This window comes from Ovis canadensis, chromosome 15, assembly GCF_042477335.2.
Source record: "Ovis canadensis isolate MfBH-ARS-UI-01 breed Bighorn chromosome 15, ARS-UI_OviCan_v2, whole genome shotgun sequence".
NCBI classification, from domain to species: domain Eukaryota; kingdom Metazoa; phylum Chordata; class Mammalia; order Artiodactyla; family Bovidae; genus Ovis; species Ovis canadensis.
The window spans coordinates 26,273,930-26,292,474 of record NC_091259.1 but is presented as its reverse complement, the minus strand read 5'-3'; the positions used below and the strand labels follow the sequence as shown (position 1 = coordinate 26,292,474).

The 18,545-nt window shown below is 38.6% G+C and overlaps 1 protein-coding gene and 2 pseudogenes across 1 annotated transcript in view; 2 read left to right on the top strand and 1 right to left on the bottom strand.

Annotated features, from left to right (window-relative positions):
• The window catches only part of DDX10 (DEAD-box helicase 10), a 319,725-nt gene that overhangs the window by 145,194 nt on the left and 155,986 nt on the right, over positions 1–18,545 (bottom strand). The gene's annotated exons all lie outside the window — the stretch shown is intronic.
• LOC138420943 (DNA endonuclease RBBP8-like) lies at positions 13,750–16,447 on the top strand (annotated as a pseudogene).
• LOC138420942 (DNA endonuclease RBBP8-like) lies at positions 16,901–18,004 on the top strand (annotated as a pseudogene).

Genomic DNA, 18,545 nt, shown 5'->3' with positions numbered 1-18,545 from the left:
GATGAACTATGGACAGAGGTTCATGACATCATACAGGAGACAGGTATCAAGACAATCCCCGTGGAAAAGAAATGCAAAAAAGCAAAATGGCTGCTTAGGGAGGCCTTACCAATAGCTGTGAAAAAAAGATAAGCGAAAAGCAAAGGAGAAAAGGGAAGCTATAAGCATCTGAATGCAGAGTTCCAAAGAATCGCAAGAAAAGATAAAAAGCCTTCCTCAGTAATCAATGCAAAGAAATAGAGGAAATCAACAGAATGGGAAAGACTAGAGATCTCTTCAAGAAAATGAGAGATACCAAGGGAACACTTCATGCAAAGATGGGCTTGATAAAGGACAGAATCTAGCATATGTGCATTTGAATTTTGAAAAGATATTTCCAAAGAAGTTATACAAATTTATACTCTGATCAACAATTTGAGAGTAACTGATTCTCCATATCTATTTAAATAAAGTATATTAGGCTTTACATTTACCAGTCAACTAGGCAAAAAAGTATCTCAGGGAGGTTTTAATATGCATTTTTATATTAAACATAGCAAGACATCTTTACAAAGGCATTTATTTTTCAGTGCACTGTATGTATTTTTGCCAACATTTTTAATGAATTTCAGGAATTTTATTTATTTGTAAAATTTCATCATTTGTTAAAGATGCTTCAATATTTTCTCCCATTTATATTTATACCTTTCCCATATAGTGTAATATTCTTTTGTTTTGCCTTGCTTTGGTTTTAAGAAGCAGATATTCATAATATTTATAAAATTAACATTTTGAATAACAATATTTCCATGTATTCTAGGTTTGGCCATACTTCATCAAAGTATAATAAATTTCCTGACAAGATATAAAACATCAAAATCCCATTTTCATTTCTATTTGTACTTCTTCTACATCATGTATGCTATACTTTGATTTAACATGCCAAGAGGAAAATGTCATAAAATACAAAGTTGATAAAGCATCAAGCCATTCTTGACAGTGATTGCTGTAGCAGGTTGCCAGGAATAACTTGGAAGATAAAAGAACAAGAGCAGCTACAACATAATAACAGTTCCTATCAATAGGGCCATATTAGTTAATATTGGCCCCAAGAAGATTCAAAATATAATCAATGAGAAAAACCTATGTTAGCATAAGCATCTAAAAATTAAGAACACTAACAAAATAAAGTACTATCAAGCCTGATGGGAATTTTAAATAGGATAAATTATGTTTAATATTTAATATGATACCTATTATGCCTTCATGTTAAAGATCAGGGCATTTGTAGCATTTATAAACAGTGCTTTTCCAAATTCCAAAAGTACTTAACTTTAGCACCAAAAGTTATGTACTTTAGTACCTAAGTAACCAAACCTAGTAAAACTTCATGTTATTTTTTCCAAAAAAACCAAAATTGCCTGCCATGTAAACATAATTTTCAAAATCCTGTATTGTTGGCTTCCCTGGTGGCACAAATGGTAAAGAATCTGCCTGCAATGCGGGAGACCTGGGCTCAATCCCTGGGTTGGGAAGATCCCCTGGAGAAGGGAATAGCAACCCACTCCAGTATTCTTGCCTGGAGAATTCCATGGACAGAAGAGCCTGGCGGGCTACAGTCCATGGGGTCACAAAGAATCAGGGCACGACTGAGTGACTAGCACACACACTTCCTACATTTACTGAACTACAGTAATTCACATATTTTAATTTTGCAATATGAATTAAGGATACACTTCTTGACAATTTTAAAGCTATCTGAACCTCTCTGATAATTAGTGATACACCTGTTGCCCATTGGTATGTCTTCTTTGGAAAAAGAAGTCTATTTGCGTCATTTGTCCATCTAAAAATATAATTATTTGCCTTTTTGTTTTTGAGTTGTACAAGTTCCTTATATATCTAAAATAATATTGACCAGTTATCAGATATATAGTTTGTAAATATTTTCTCCCATCCTAACTTGTTTTTAACTTGTTTCATTTACTGTGGAAAGTTTTTAGGTTTGATGTAGTCCCCTTGCTTATTTCAGCCTTTGTGTCTATGCTATTGGCATCTTAACCAAAAGATCATTGCTCAGCATATGCTACTCAAATTACAAGACCCTAAACCTACCCCCTTTCTGATAAGAATCATAATAGCCGTTACAGAATTTATTTGTATATTTGTCTCATTACTTGATATTTGTGCCAATATCAAACCTGCCTAAGAGACCCATTCTACAAATGCTTTCAAATTTTTAAAAATTTTATAAATAATGTGTATTATTCAAACATAAACTCAAACATATGAAAGCCTACATTGCTCAAAAAAGTTCTTCACTTTTTTAAGGTTAGATCCGTTCTTATGATTATACTAAAACACAAACGTAAGTAACATTAAGCTTTCTCTATTCTGTATGGTCCATAAAGCCATGCACCACTAATTACATTGTAGTCTTTCTCTTTTTCTATGCTGCATTGTCAACAAGACCATGTACTACTAATACACTGAACTGCAATTTCAACGTATAAAGTAATAAGAAATGATTAACAGAACTACAACATGTTAAGCAGCAATGACAAGATATTTATTATGAAATATTTATGATTCTTTTTGAAAGAGTCATTTTAACCAGTCAGCATAAATAGGAAACCACACAAATGAGTATTGCAATCTCTTCAAGAAAATCAGAGACACCAAGGGACATTTCATGCAAAGATGGGCATAATAAGGGTCAGAAACGGTATGGACCAAACTGAATCAGAAGATATTAAGAAGAGGTGGCAAGAATACACAGAAGAACTATACAAAACAGTGTTAGCGACCTGGATAACTATGATGGTGTGATCACTCACCAAGAGCCAGACATCATAGAATGTGAAGTCAAGTGGGCCTCAGGAAGCATCACTATGAACAAAGTTAATGGAGGTGATAGAATTCCAGCTGAGCTATTCCAAATCGTAAAAGACAATGCTGTTAAAGTGCTGCACTCAATATGCCAGCAAATTTGGAAAACTCAGCAGTGGCCACAGGGCTAGAAAAGGTCAGATTTCATTCCAAACCCAAAGAAGGGCAATATCAAAGGATGTACAAACTATCACACAACTGTGCTCAATTGAAATGCCAGCAAGGTAATGCTCAAAATCTTTCAAGCCAGGCTTCAACAGTATGTGAACTGAGAAGTTCCAGATGTACAGGCTGGATTTAGAAAAGGCAGAGGAACCAGAGATCAAATTGCCAACATCTGTGGGATCATAGAAAATTCAAAGGAATTCCAGAAAAACATACTCTTGCTCCATTGAATATGCTAAAGCCTTTGACTCTATGGATCACAACAAGCGGTGCAGAATTCTTAAGGAGATGGGAATACCAGACCACCTTACCTGGCCTCCTGAGAAATTCGTATGTAGGTCAAGAAGCAACAGTTAGAACTGGACATGGAACAATGGACTGATTCAAAACTGGGAAAGGAGTATGTCAGGGCTGTATATTGTCATCCTGCTTATTTAAATTATATGCAGAGTACATCATGCAAAATGCCTGGATGGATGAAGCACAAGCTGGAATCAAGATTGCCAGGAGAAATATCTATAACCTCAGATACGCAGATGATACCACCCTAATGGCAGAAAGTGAAGAGGAACCAAAGAGACTCTTGATGAAGGTGATAAAGGATAGTAAAAAAGCTAGCTTAAAACTCAACACAAAAAAACTAAGATCATGGCATCTGGTCCCATCACTTCATGGCAAATCGATGGGGAAAAAAATGGAAACAGTGACAGACTTTATTTTCTTGAGCTCCAAAATCACTGCGGACGGTGACTGCAGCCATGAAATGAAAAGATGCTTGTGCCTTGGAAGACAAGCTATGACAAATCTAAACAATGTATTAAAAAGCAGACATATCATTTTCCAGCCGAGGTCTGTATAGTCAAAGCTATGGTTTTTCCAGTAGTCATGTACAGATGGGAGAGGTGGATCATAAAAAAGGCTGAGCACCAAAGAATTGATGCTTTTGATCTACAGTGTAGGAGAAGACTCTTGAGAGCCCCTTAGATTGCAAAGAGATCAAACTAGTCAATACTAAAGGAAATCAACCCGAATGTTCATTGGAAGGACTGTTGCTGAACCTGAAGCTCCAATATATTGGCTATCTGATACAAAGAGCTGACTCACTGGAAAAGACTGATTCTGGGAAAGATTGAGGGCAGGAGGCAAGGGGGTGACAGAGGATGAGATGGTTGGATGGCAATATCGACTCAATGAACATCAGTTTGTGCAAACTCCAGGATATACTGAAGCACAGGCAATCCTGCCATGCTGCAGTCCTTGAGATCACAGAGTTGGGCACAACTGATGACTGAAGAACAACAACAAAGGCACAACCAATCTTCACAAACATTTTTGGTCGCTAGATTCCTCCTTCATGATTCCCACTCCTGAATCTACAATTTAACTTAGAATACATTCCATTACCTGCTTCTTAACCTGCCATCATAACCAGTGAATGCATTCACAAAAACAATTTTCAAATCTATCTCTAATATAGTTGCCATTGCTCTCTATTTCTTCTCTTACTGTTCAAAATTTCCCCCACCAAAGACTCATTGAAACACCAGTGGTGTTTTTTTTTTCTTTTTTTCCCCTCAACATGTATCTTCTTTTTGTCATTAATTTCTCATCAGAATTAACACAATTTTTCCCCTGATTTTAAAAAGCTTATTCATAGCATTTCAGTCTAACACTTCTTTAAATCTCATTTCCTCTAACTAGTCTAGGTAAGATTTAAATTTCTTTTCTCCACCTCAATCATATTTTACTCTGCTTATTTCCCTAATTTAAGCCTCATCCTCAATTGAGTTTCATGTCCAGGCAAATCCATCACTGTTTCTACGTCATCTACTATCTTAAATGGTTCATTCTAGCAGTTTTTATACTGTTGCAATGCATAAAATATAAAGATTATTCATATTTCTAATTCACTACCTTAGTAAATTTGTCTTTAGTTCAATGAAACTATCTAGGCTGTTTACTATTTTTTTTTTTTTTTTGCTAGCCAAGAAATACGTATTATTCGTTCCAACCATGCCCCTCACTCCACATCAAAGCCACTATTGAGGCAATTTCTCAGGTATTTCCAATTCTTTAGCAAAATTAGAGCTAGCCATATTTGCCTTAGGAATTCAATTTTTAACCTGCCACTTTTAATAAACATTTCTATATTAGGAAGCAGGCAGCTGGAAGCAATTTCGAGAAATACAGCCTGATACGTGCTTTTTGTCTCTCTTTTTAGATTTGAGAAATGACAGCATGGATGTCATTTTTAACGAGTGTCCAAATTGGCAACATCACATTTCTGTCGTCTCCTACAACTTGTGAAATTCTTCGAGAACTTACAAATATTATAAGCTACATACTAAAAATTCAGCAGTATAAAAAGGAAAGCTAATTTCGATCACATATCCATTCAGTTAAAGTTAAGGGAGACTGACTCTGTAAGGGAGGCAATAATGGTGGTAATAAACTAAATTAAAAGACTTGGGGCAGCATTGACGAAACTACTGTAAAAACTATGACACTAAGTACTTTATTGGTACTTTATTCTTAGCTAACTTTGTAAACAGTAGAAGGCAGAGCTTGGAAACGTGACATACATGTAGTTGTGAATATGATTTTACTGGATTTGGTGGTGATGTTTATTATTTCTCTCTTAGTTAAGATATATCTACACTCTCTTTTGGGGAAGCAGCTATCTACAGTCTTATACATACATACTCTATGATATTACACACCAAAACATACACACTTCTACTCTCTAAATTAGAGAAAGAGAATTTCTATGATTTAAAGCCTTCACAAACAGCTACAATAAGAGAACTAAGATATATACTAAATTCAAACTGGACTCGCTAACTGATTAGTTAAGCCATTTTTGACAAGCGTTTTAAGACATTTAAGAGGTGCTGATGTCAACCTCCCATACTCCCAAGAGAAGGTAATTCACTGCTACTGGTTATCCGTGGTTTTAACGTCTGCCATTTTTTTAATTGGCTAACATTAGTAAATCACAAGTCATGCATAGGATATATCTTAACTAAGAAAGAAATAATAAACATCACCACCAAATCCAGTAAAATCATATTCACAACTACATGTACATCACGTTTCCAAGCTCTGCCTTCTACTGTTTACAAAGTTCAGTTCAGTTCAGTTCAGTTCAGTCGCTCAGTCGTGCGACTCTTTGCGAAAGTTAGCTAAGAATAAAGTATCAAATGAAAGGTCAAAGGCCAGCCTACAACACGTATACATTTCAAAAAGTGTGTTTGTATGATGTCCAATCATTTAAAACTGGATATTCTTTAAAATACACCATCTATTAAATAGTGGTAAGTAAAAGCAGAGGAAGACGGCAGAGTAGAAGGACGCATGCTCATATTCTCATGCAAGAACTCCACAATTACAACTTGCTGCTGAACCACCAGAAAGGAGAATGTTGGATCCCACCAGAAAAGATATCCCACGTCCAGGGGCAAAGGAGAAGCGGCAGCAAGACCGTCAGAGGGGCAAAATCACGTTTAGAATCAAACCCCATACCCACCAGAAACTATTGGAGGGCTCAAACAAACCTTGTGCGGACCAAGACCCAGAGAACCCACAGAGACTAAGCCACAACTGTGTCTGAGTGTCTCCTACGGAGGTACAGGTCAGCAGTGGCCTGCTGCAGACCTGGGTATGGCATAAGCCCTCTAGGAGGAGGTCACCATTAACCCTACCATAGAGCTGCCAGAACTTACACAGGACTGGGGAAACAGACTCTTGGAGGACACAAACAAAGCCTAGTACACACCATGATCCAGGAGAAAGGAGCAGTGACCCCACAAGAGACTGACCCAGACTTGCCCGTGAGTGTCCAGGAGTCTCTGGCAGAGGCATGGGTTGCTGGTGGCCTGCTGGAGGGTGGGGGGCACTCAGTGCAGCACTGCATGCCTGCGACCTTTTAAAGGAGGTCCTAACTATCTTCATTACCTCTCCATAGTTTGGCCTCAGGTCAAACAACAAGGAGGGAACACAAGCTTAGTCACCAACAGAAAACTGTATTAAAGCTTTACTGAGCACGACCCTGCCCATCAGAACGAAACCCAGTTTCCCCCTTAGTCAGTCTCTCCCATCAGGAAGCTTCTATAAGCTTCTTATCCTTATCCATCAGAGGGTAAACAGAACAAAAGCCACAATCACAGAAAATTAACCAAACTGATCACATGGATTACAGCCTTATCTAACTCAATGAAACTATAAACCATGCCATGTAGGGCCACCCAAGATGGACAGGTCATGGTGGAGACTTCTGACAAAATGTGGTCCACTGGAGAAGGGAATGGCAAACCACTTCAGTATTCTTGCCTTGAAGACCCCATGAACAACATGAAAAGGCAAAAAGATAAGACACTGAAAGATGAACTCCCCAGGTCAGTTGGTGCCCAATAAGCTTCTGGAGATCAGTGGAAAAAAAACTTCAGAAAGAATGAAGAGATGGAGCCAAAGCAAAAACAACACCCCATTGTGGATGTGACTGGTGATGGAAGTAAAAGGTCAATGCTGTAAAGAGCAATACTGCATAGGAACCTGGAATGTTAGGTCCATGAATCAAGGTAAATTCAAAGTGGTCAAACAGGAGACGGCAAGAGTAAACTACAACATTTTAGGAATCAGTGAACTAAAATGGATCAGAATGGGTGAATTTAACTCAGATGACCATTATATCTACTACCGTGGGCAAGAATACCTTAGAAGAAATGGAGTAGCCATCATAGTCAACAAAAGAGTCTGAAATGCAGTACTTGGATGCAGTCTCAAAAACAACAGAATAATCTCTGTTCATTTTTCCAAGGCAAATCATTCAATATTACAGTAATACAAGTCTATGAACCGAACAGTAATGCTGAAGAAGCTGAAGGTGAACAGTTCTATAAGACCTACAAGACCTTCTAGAACTAACAACCAAAAAGATATCCTTTTCCTTATAGGGAACTGGAATGCAAAAGTATGAAGTAAAAAGATACCTGGAGTAACAGGCAAATTTGGCCTTGGAGTACAAAATGAAACAGGTCAAAGGCTAACAGAGTTTTGCCAAGAGAATGCACTGGTCATAGCAAACACGTCTTCCAACAACACAAGAGAAGACTCTACACGTGGACATCACTAGATGGTCAATACAGAAATCAGACTGATGACATTCTTTGCAGTAAAAATAGGAGATCTATACAGTCAACAAAAACAAGACCAGCAGCTGACTGTAGCTCAGATCAAGAACTCCTTATTGCCAAATTCAGACTAAAATTGAAAAAAGTAGGGAAAACCACAAGATAATTCAGGTATGACCTAATTCAAATCCTTTATGATTATAAAGCAGAAGTGTCAAATAGATTCAAGGGATTAGATTTGACAGAGCGCCTGAAGAACTATGGACAGATGTTCAAGACATTGTATAGGAGGCAGTGATCAAGACGGTCCCCAAGAAAAAGAAAAGCAAAAAGGAAAAATGGTTGTTTGAGGAAGGCTTACCAATAGCTAAGAAAAGAAGAGAAGTGAAAGGCAAAGGAGAAAAGGAAAGATATACCCATTTGAATGCAGAGTTTCAAAGAATAGCAAAGAGAGATAAGAAAGTCTTGCTCAGTGATCAGTGCAAAAAAAATAGAGGAAAACAACAGAATGGGAAAGACTAGAGATCTCTTCAAGAAAATTAGAGATACCAAGGGAACATTTCATGCAAATATGGGCTCAATAAAGGACAGAAACAGTATTGACCTAACAGAGCAGAAGATATTAAGAAGAGGTGGCAAGTATACACAGAAGAACAATACAAAAAGATCTTCATGGCCCAGATAAATCACAATGGTGTGATCACTCACCTAGAGCCAGACATCCTGGAATGCGAAGTCAAGGAGGCCTTAGGAAGCATCCCTACGAACAAAGCAGGTGGAGGTGATGGAATTCCCCAGGTGAACTATTTCAAATCCTAAAAGATGATGCTGTGAAAGTGCTTCACTCAATATACCAGCAAATCTGGAAAACCCAGCAGTGGCCACAGGATGGGAAAAGTCAGTTTTCATTCTAATCCCAAAGAAAGGCAATGCCAAAGAATGCTCAAAAGTGAAGTCGCTCAGTTGTGTCTGACTCTTTGCAACCCCATGGACTGTAGCCTACCAGGCTCCTCCATCCATGGGATTTTCCAGGTAAGAGTACCAGAGTGGGTTTCCATTTCCTTCTCCAGGGGAAATTCCCGACCCAGGGATCAAACCCAGGTCTCCCACATTGTAGGCAGAGGCTTTACCGTCTGAGCCACCAGGGAAGCCCAACTACCACACAACTGCACTCTTCTCACACGCTAGTAAAGTAATGCTCAAAATTCTCCAAGCCAGGCTTCAGCAATACGTGAACCGTGAACTCCCTGATGTTCAAGCTGTGTTTAGAAAAGGCAGAGGAACCAGAGATCAAATTGCCAACAACTGCTGGATCATCAAAAAAGCGAAAGTATTCCAGAAAAAACATCTACTTCTGCTTTATTGACTATGCCAAAGCCTTTGACTGTGCGGATCACAACAAACTGTGGAAAATTCTGAAAGAGATGAGAATACCAGACCACCTGATACACCTCTTGAGAAATCTGTATGCAGGTCAAGAAGCAACAGTTAGAACTGGACATGGAACAGCAGACTGGTTCCAAATTGGGAAAGGAGTATGTCAAGGTTGTACATTGTCACCCTGCTTATTTAACTTATACACAGAGTACATGATACACAATCCCAGGCTGGATGAAGCACAAACTGGAATCAAGATTGCCAGGAGAAATATGAATAACCTCAGATAAGAAGATGACACCACCCTTATGGTAGAAAGTGAAGAACTAAAGAGCTTCTCAATGAAAGTGAAAGAGGAGAGTGGAAAAGTTGGGTCGAAGATCACATTCAGAAAACTAAGATCATGGCATCTGGTCCCATCACGTCATGGGAAATAGATGGGGAAACAGTGGAAACAGTGACAGACTTTATTTTTGGGGACTCCAAAATCACTGCAGATGGTGACTGCAGTCATGAGATTAAAAGATGCTTGCTCCTGGAAGAAAAGCTATGATCAACCTAGACAGTATATTAAAAAGCAGGGACATTATTTTGCCGACAAAAGTCCATATAGTCAAAGCTATGGGTTTTCCAATAGTCATGTATGGATGTGAGAGCTGGACTATAAAGAAAGCTGGGTGCCGAAGAATTGATGCTTTTGAACTGTGATGTTGGAGAAGACTCTTGAGCGTCCCTTAGATTGCAAGGAGATCCAACCAGTTCATCCTAAAGGAAATCAGTCCTGAATATTCATTGGACGAACTGATACTGAAGCTGAAACTGCAGTATTCTGGCCACCTGATGAGAAGAACTGACCCATGTGAAAAGACACTGATGCTGGAAAGATTGAAGGCGGGAGGAGAAGGGGATGAGATTCACAACAGAGGATGAGATTGTTGGATGGCATCACTAACTCAATGGTCATGAGTTTCAGTAAGCTCCATGAGTTTTCGATGGACAGGGAGGCCTGGCATGCTGCAGTCCATGGGGTTGCAAAGAGTCAGACACAACTGAGCAACAGAACTGAACTGATGCAAAACATAATAATGATTTTAAAACACTGGAATTATTATTAAATATAGAACCAGAAAGGATCAAAACGTCAAAATCACCTGGAGAAATAACACCTCATACACATGTATCTGTAGAAGTTAAGAGGATTTCAAGATCATATAACCAATGCTAGCGAAGTTAGGGCTGACATTCTAAATCCTGTGGTGGGGGAGGGGGTAGGCAAAAAAGATAAAGGGGACTAATAAGTACAAATGTCCAGCTATATAATATACGTCACAGGGACACGATGTATAGCATAGGGAATATAGCCAATAATATAGCCATAACTTTTGACAGATGGTAACTAGATTTACTGTGGAGACCACTCTGTGATATATAAAAATCCTGAATCATTATGTTATACCCCTGACACTAAGGTAATACCATAAATCAATTATACTTAAAAATTACCTACATTGACAAACAAAAAGACCCCAACACCTAGTTTGTGTTCTTACCTTTATACCATGAAGTGAAGTGAAGTAAAAGTCGCTCGGTTGTTTCCAACTCTTTGCAAAACCATGGACTATACAGTCCATGGAATTCTCCAGGCCTAAATATTGGAGTGGGTAGCCATTTCCTTCTCCAGGGGATCTTTCTAACCCAGGTCTCCCACACTGCAGGCTGATTCTTTACCAGCTAAGCCACCAGGAAAGCCCACTTCATATCATATATAACAAATAAAATACATAAGAAACATCTCAGAGACCATACTTTCCTCTGAGAATCATAATTTTCCGGAACACTTCCAAAAACTCCCATAAAATGGAAATCAAAAGTTGGGCAACAACAAATGGTTTTCTTTAAAACACAAGGAATCATTCAAGGAATGTATTATAAAAGTGTCTTTCTTAGCAGGACTATATACACAACTAAATCTGACGTCTAATTGTTAAAAAATCTCCCAAAAGCCTAACAGCTAGAAAAATTTTTCTGTCCTTCATTACTTTATTACTTTGTCTTTTTTGTCCTGGCAAATTGGATGCTGAGTATGCAGTGATCAATATAATTTCAATCTGCTCTTTTTAACTTAAAAATTTTAAAAAAGCCTCACAGCAACTGAAAGGTTTTGACAGATTCTTGCCCATTTATTTTTCTCTTATCTTAGAATAAGCCCCTGATATTTCATTAGTAAATCTGTAACACTAAAATGTAACATTCTGAATTTTACCTGACTAGTTCAAAATTGGGAAAGGAGTATGACAAAGCTGTCTATTTTCACCCTGCTTACTTAACTCATTTGCAGAGTATATCATGCAAAATGCCAGGAAGAATGAATCACAAGCTGGAATAAAGACTGCAAGGAGAAGTATAAACAACATCAGATATGCAAAAGATACCACTCTAATGGCAGAAGTAAACAGGAAATAAAGAGCCTCTTGATGAGGGTGAAAGAAGAAAGTGAAAAAGTTGGCTTCAACTCAACTTTTGAAAAATTAAGATCATGCCATCTGGTCCTGTCATTTCATGAAAAACAGAAGGGAAAAAAGTGGAAGCAGTGACAGATTTTATTTTCATGGGATCCAAGAAAATACTGCAGATAGTGATTGCAACCATGAAATTAAAAGATGCTTTCTCCTTGGAAGGAAAGCTATCATAAAACTACACAGCATATTAATAAGCAGAGACATCACTTTGCTGATATAGGTCCATATAGTCAAAGCTATGTCTTTTCTAACAGTCATGTACAGATTTAAGAGTTGGATCATAAAGAAGGCTGAGTGTCAAAGAATTGATGCTTTTGAATTGTGGTGCTGGAGGAGATTCTTGAGAGTCCCTTGGAATGTACAGAGACCAAACCAGTCAATCCTAAGGAAGAGCAACCCTGAATATTCATTGAAAGGACTATTTCTAAAGCTGAAGTTCCAATACTTTGGCCACCTAGGAAAGACTGAAGCCAAAAGGAGAAAGGGTGGCAGAGAATGAGACTGTTAGACAGCATCACCAATTCAGTGGATGTAAGTTTGCACAAACTCCGGGAGATAGAAAAGGAGAGGGATGCCTGGCATGCTGCCCTCCATGGAGTCACAGAGAGCCAACTTAGTGACTGAAGAATAACACTAAGATGTAGCATTCTGAATTAAGTTACTAAAAACTGCTATAAACTACAATTCCCCAAGTAGTAAAACAAAATTTTTGCTAAGCTCCAACTCCTGACGCTCTACAGCCAAGCGACATTTTTAATTTTTTTACATCACTCTTCTTTTCACTGTTCCAGTCACAGCCTATGCAGGAGTTAGCAATATCCTTGATGCACAGCAAAGGAAATCATGAACAAAATGAAAAGACAACCTACAGGCTGGCAGAAAGTATTTGCAAACAATGCATCTGCCAAGGGCTTAATTTCTAAAATGCACAGACAGCCCATACAACTGAACAACAAAATAACAACCCAGTCAAAAAAAGACAGATGACACAGACATTTCTCCAAAGAAAATATATAGATGGCTAATAGGCACATGAGAATATGCTCAACACTGCTAATTATTAGAGAATAGCAAATCAAAACTACATTGCAGTATCAACTCACACTGGTCAGCACAACCACCATGAAAAAGTCTACAGATAATAAATGCTAGAGAGGATGTGGAGAAAAGGGAACCCTTCTACATTGCTTGTGCAGTCACTATGGAGCATAGTATGAAGGCTCCTTAAAAAAAACTAAAGCTAGTCATCGTATTATCAAAAATCTCACTCCTGGGCATACATTCAGAGAATATATAATTTGAAAAGTTACAGACCGTGCAGTGTTCACTGCAGCGCTATTTACAACAGTCAGGACGTAAAAGTAATCGAAATGTCCATCAACAGATGAACTGATAAAGAACATGTGGTATACATACATACATACATACATATACAGACACACACACAAGTGGGGCTGCCCAGTGTGGTCAGTGGTAAAGAATCCACCTGCCAATGCAGGAGACACAAAAGACTCAGGTTCAATCAGGAAGATTCCCTGGAGTAGGAAATGGCAACCCATTCCAGTATTCTTGAGTGGAAAATTCCATGGACAGAGGAGCCTGGCAGGCTACAGTTCATGGAATCAGAAAGAGTTGGTCATGACTGAGCAACTGAACACACACACACACACAGACACACACACACACACACAATGGAATATTACCCAGACATAGAAAAGAATGAAATAATGCCATTTGCAGCAATACCGATAGATTCAGAGATCATCACAGTAAGTCAAGTACTGTTAGTCGCTCAGTCGTATCCGACTCTGCAATCCCATGGACTGTAGCCCACCAGGTTCCTCTGTCCATAGGATTTTCCAGGCAAGAATGCTGGAGTGGGTTGCCATTTCCTCCTCAAGTCAGGTAAGTCAAAGACAAATATGATACCACTTATATGTGAAATCTTAAAAAAAAGTGATACAAATGAACTTATCTAAAAAACAGAAAGAGACTCACAGACAGAAAACAAACTTATGTCACCAAAGGGGAAGAGGGCAGATAAATTAGGAATTTGGGATTAGCAGATACAAACTATTCTATATATATATATATATATATATATATACACACACACACACACACACATACACACACACACACATATATATATAATGTCTAAACAAGGTCCTACTGAATAGCACAGGGAACTATATTCAATATCTCTAATAAACCATAATGGAAAAGAATATGAAAAAGAATATATATGTACACACACACATATACACACACATACATTCTCTCTCTCTCTCTCTCTCGCTCTCACACACACACACACACACACAGACACACACACACACACACACACTTTCCAGGTGGTGCTAGCAGTAAAGAACCTGCCTGCCAATGCAGGAGACTTAAGAGACACGGGTTTGATCTCTGGGTCAGGAAGATTCCGTGGAGGAGGGCATGGCAACCCACTCCAGTATTCTTGCCTGGAGAATTCCATGGACAGAGCCACAAAGCGTCAGACCCAAGTGAAGCAACTTAGCACGTCACACACACACACACACGTATAAGTGAATCACCTTGCTGTAGACCAGAAACTATCACGTCATAAATTAATTATACTTCAATGAAAAAATGCTTGAAATTCTCCCCCAAAAGGAAAGTTAAATTAAGATTCAACACTGAAAAGGCTCAGGAGAGGCGAGCGGGGTTGTGGCCCTCGGGCCCTCCCCTACCCCTGCAGAGTGTGGGCTGCTCTGAAAGGGGTGGTGTGGCCACAGGCATTTTGGTGGGTTAGTGAGGGAATGAAGAGAAAAGCACAAGGCTGTCTCTTTCCAGTCTCTGAGCATGCCTGCTTGCCTGCCAGGGCTTTAGAGAATCTAGACACAGCCTTGCAAGCTGTATTTAAACTGGCTAAAGAAAACTTCTGACCTGCATAATGTAGCAGAACAGGTCAGAAAACATTAACCAGGAGAAGTGTAGAGGAGGGAAATATGGTATGCTGCAATCCATGAGGTTGCAAAGAATTGAACACAACTTAGGGACTTCACTGAACTGAAAGGAGTATTGTGGTAAAGAAATACGAGGTTTACAAGTAAAAGTACTGAAAAAGGTAACCAGACTAAAAAAGGAACGAATTTTATATGCACAGAGACTACAAGAATTCTTCACCAAAACTCAACAGCTGAGAGAGCAACAGAAAGTCATTCATGAAACCATTAAAATTTTAGATCAATTAAGAGCAGGATTATGTGATTGCTGTGCACTAACTGAAGAACACATGAGGAAGAAACAGCAAAGTTTGAAAATCTTTGGCAGCAGAATCTTAAACATCACAGAGCGTATGAATAAAAAGAATACAGGAAGAAAACAAAAAGTTTTCTGAACAGCTGCAGCAGAAAATTGAGAATGATTAACCACATCAAGCAACTGACTGTGAATCTGAGAAGATGTTATTCCAGATTCACCAATAACAACCTTTTCATTTTCTAGTGCTAACTGGCTATGAAGAAAGGAAAACCTCCACATCTGATACACAAAACAAACAAACAAACCTCCAAGTCGGATACACAAACTAAACTGGAGCACTCGGGTGTGCACATGAATTAAGAAAAGTACCAAAGTCTTCAACCATAACATAAACCTAATGAAAGTGAAATTATATTGGTGGACACTTGTGAGTAGAGTCAAGCTCCAATGGCTAAAACACATGGAAAAAGCAGTTATCCTCCTGATAATATAGCTACAGTTGCTGCTAAAACACCTGGACTTTGTGTTCAAGAAGAATCTGAATCTCAAGGCCCTAGGAGCCCTCTTGGTGATGAACTCAACCCTATCTGGAAGGAGATCACAAAAAAAGGAATACAAGTTTGTCCTCTTCTCTTTTAGAGACCAGGAAAATAACCCACCTGAAAACAGGGCCTTTCAGTAACACTTCTACATTCAGATCAGAGAAACTTAGATCAAAATCTGAAGATGGTACCTTTTTCAAACATCCTCACCTTGGGGCTAAAATGAACAAGATCATTAACCAGTCATCTTCTAATAAGCAGATACTTATAAATAAAAATACAAGTGAATCCATAAGCAGCATAGCATTGATGATATTAAAGATACTGATAAAGATAAACATGCAGTATCCCTGAAACCACTGGGAGGCAGAATCAAAAGGAAGAAAACTGAGGAAAAGTGAAAATGAAGTTAAGCACCCTCAAGCCTCTTTTGATAAAGAAAAAGAGTTTTCTCTTCAACTGGACAGTCATTCTTCCATGAATGGAGACTATGTGATGGATGGATAAAACTCTGGATCTGTCTGATCCATTTTCAGCTATTCAGTGTTAAGAGAAAAGCCAAAAAAGTCAGAATTCTAAAATCAAATTTAGGCAAGTGACTTTGCAGTAGTCATGTATGGATGTGAGAGTTGAACTATAAAGAAAGCTGAACGCTAAAGAATTGATGCTTTTGAACTGTGGTGTTGGAGAAGACTCTTGAGAGTCCCTTGGACTGCAAGGAGATCCAACCAGTCTATCCTAAAGGAAATCAGTCCTGAATACTCATTGGAAGGACTGATGCTGAAGCTGAAGCTCCAATACTTTGGCCACCTGATGCGAAGAACTGACTCATTAGAAAAAACTCTGATGCTGGGAAAGATTGAGGGCAGGAGGAGAAGGGGACGACAGAGGATGAGATAGCTGGATGGTATCACTGACTCGATAGATGTGAGTTTGAGCAAGCTCTGGGAGTTGGTAATGGACAGGAAACCTGGCATGCTGCAGTCCATGGGGTCGCAGAGTCAGACACAACTAAGCGACTGAATTGAAGTGACTCTCCATGAGGCCCTGAAGCCCATTCTGAAATGGCTCTTCCTCAAGACGTAAGGCCCTGAGTGTGAGCTGCAGGTTAATCAAAGATTCCCCAGAACAGCCCTGTTTACAGCAGTATCTTTTCCAGTCCTTGAGTAATCTCCAGATAATGAAACACTGTTACAAATAAAGGAAGAAAATTCTGTACTTAAAATCCCTCTACATCCATACAGAAGTTTGGAGATAATCTTTTTGATGATGTGAAGGGTGCTGATTCTCATGAGTCTATAATGATAAAAACCAGGTCAGTCTGTGAAGCATGTAAACTTGCATCAGTTTTTCAGTTAAATCCACACAGAATTGCTAAAGCAAAGTCTCCACAAAAAAAAAAAAAAAAAAAAGAAACAAGCTATATCCTTGAAAATATTCAGTGGAGTATAGATCCAGGAACAGACCTTTCTCAGTATAAAATGGTATTACTGTAGTAGATATAAAGGATGGCAGTCAGTCAAGATTAGTAGGAAGAAAAACAGTGGACGTGGAGTGTACACTGGTTAGTGGAACTATGCTTGTATAACTGAAGAAGAGGAGAAGGGAGAAAAAGTCCAAATGGAGAAAGAAAAATGAATGATAGTTTAGAAGATGATATGAATCCTGTTTGGCAGATAGCTTCCCCCAGGTGGCAGATAAAGAGAAGGAACTGTCTGTTATTACCAAAAAACTAACACTCCTAGTAAAAAAACAAGATAAAGTCAAATAAAAAAGCATTTTTGGAGCCATATTTTAAAAAGAGACTGACTTACAAAATTTTCCTCATATTGAGGCAGTTTGGAAAAAGGAAGAGAGAAGAAAATTGCTTGGACACACATGTAAGAAACGTGAAATTTTTATGCAGATTTTCCAGCAGAAGAAAGAGGAACAAAGTTGGTTTCCCACTCAAGACACCAATTTTGCTATATTCCACCCAACACACGAGAGAATTTCGGGAAAATTGGTTTTCCTTCCATTCAGACTTATATGGGAAGAGGTTATATTAAAGAAGACCTTGATCCCTGTCCTCATCCAAAAAGATGGCAGCCTTACAATGTAATATTTCTTCCTAAAGGCAAAGAGCAGCAAAAACAGAAGAGAGGACAATTTTTTTAGTTATTTATAGTTAAAAGTTGGTATTACACAGACTTTTTAATCTTTTGTAACTTGATTTATAAGTTATTTTTCTATTGAAAGTGTTTAAGTGGCATTTATCCATCACACGGACTATTTAAAAATGCAGGTAAGTTCATGCTGTATTTTCTTGCTTTTTCATCTTTAAAATAATAAAATACTTTATTATTTTGCATTATAAAGTTAATAGATGTTTATTACTTTCTTTGGTAGTGAAAATCACTCAGTCATGTTCGACTCTTTTTGACAGTCCATGAAATTCTCCAGGTCAGAATACTGTAATAGGTAGCCTTTCCCTTCTCCAGGGGATCTTCCCAACACCAGGGATCAAACCCAGGTCTCCTGCATTGCAGGCAGATTCTTTACCAGCTGAGCCACAAGGGAAGCCCAACAATACTGGAGTGGGTAGCCTATCCCTTCTCTGGCAGATCTTCCCGACCCAGGAATCAAACCAAGGTCTCCTGCATTACAGGCGGATTCTTTACCAACTGATCTATCAGGGAAGCCCTCATTTGGTAGTACCAATTACAGTT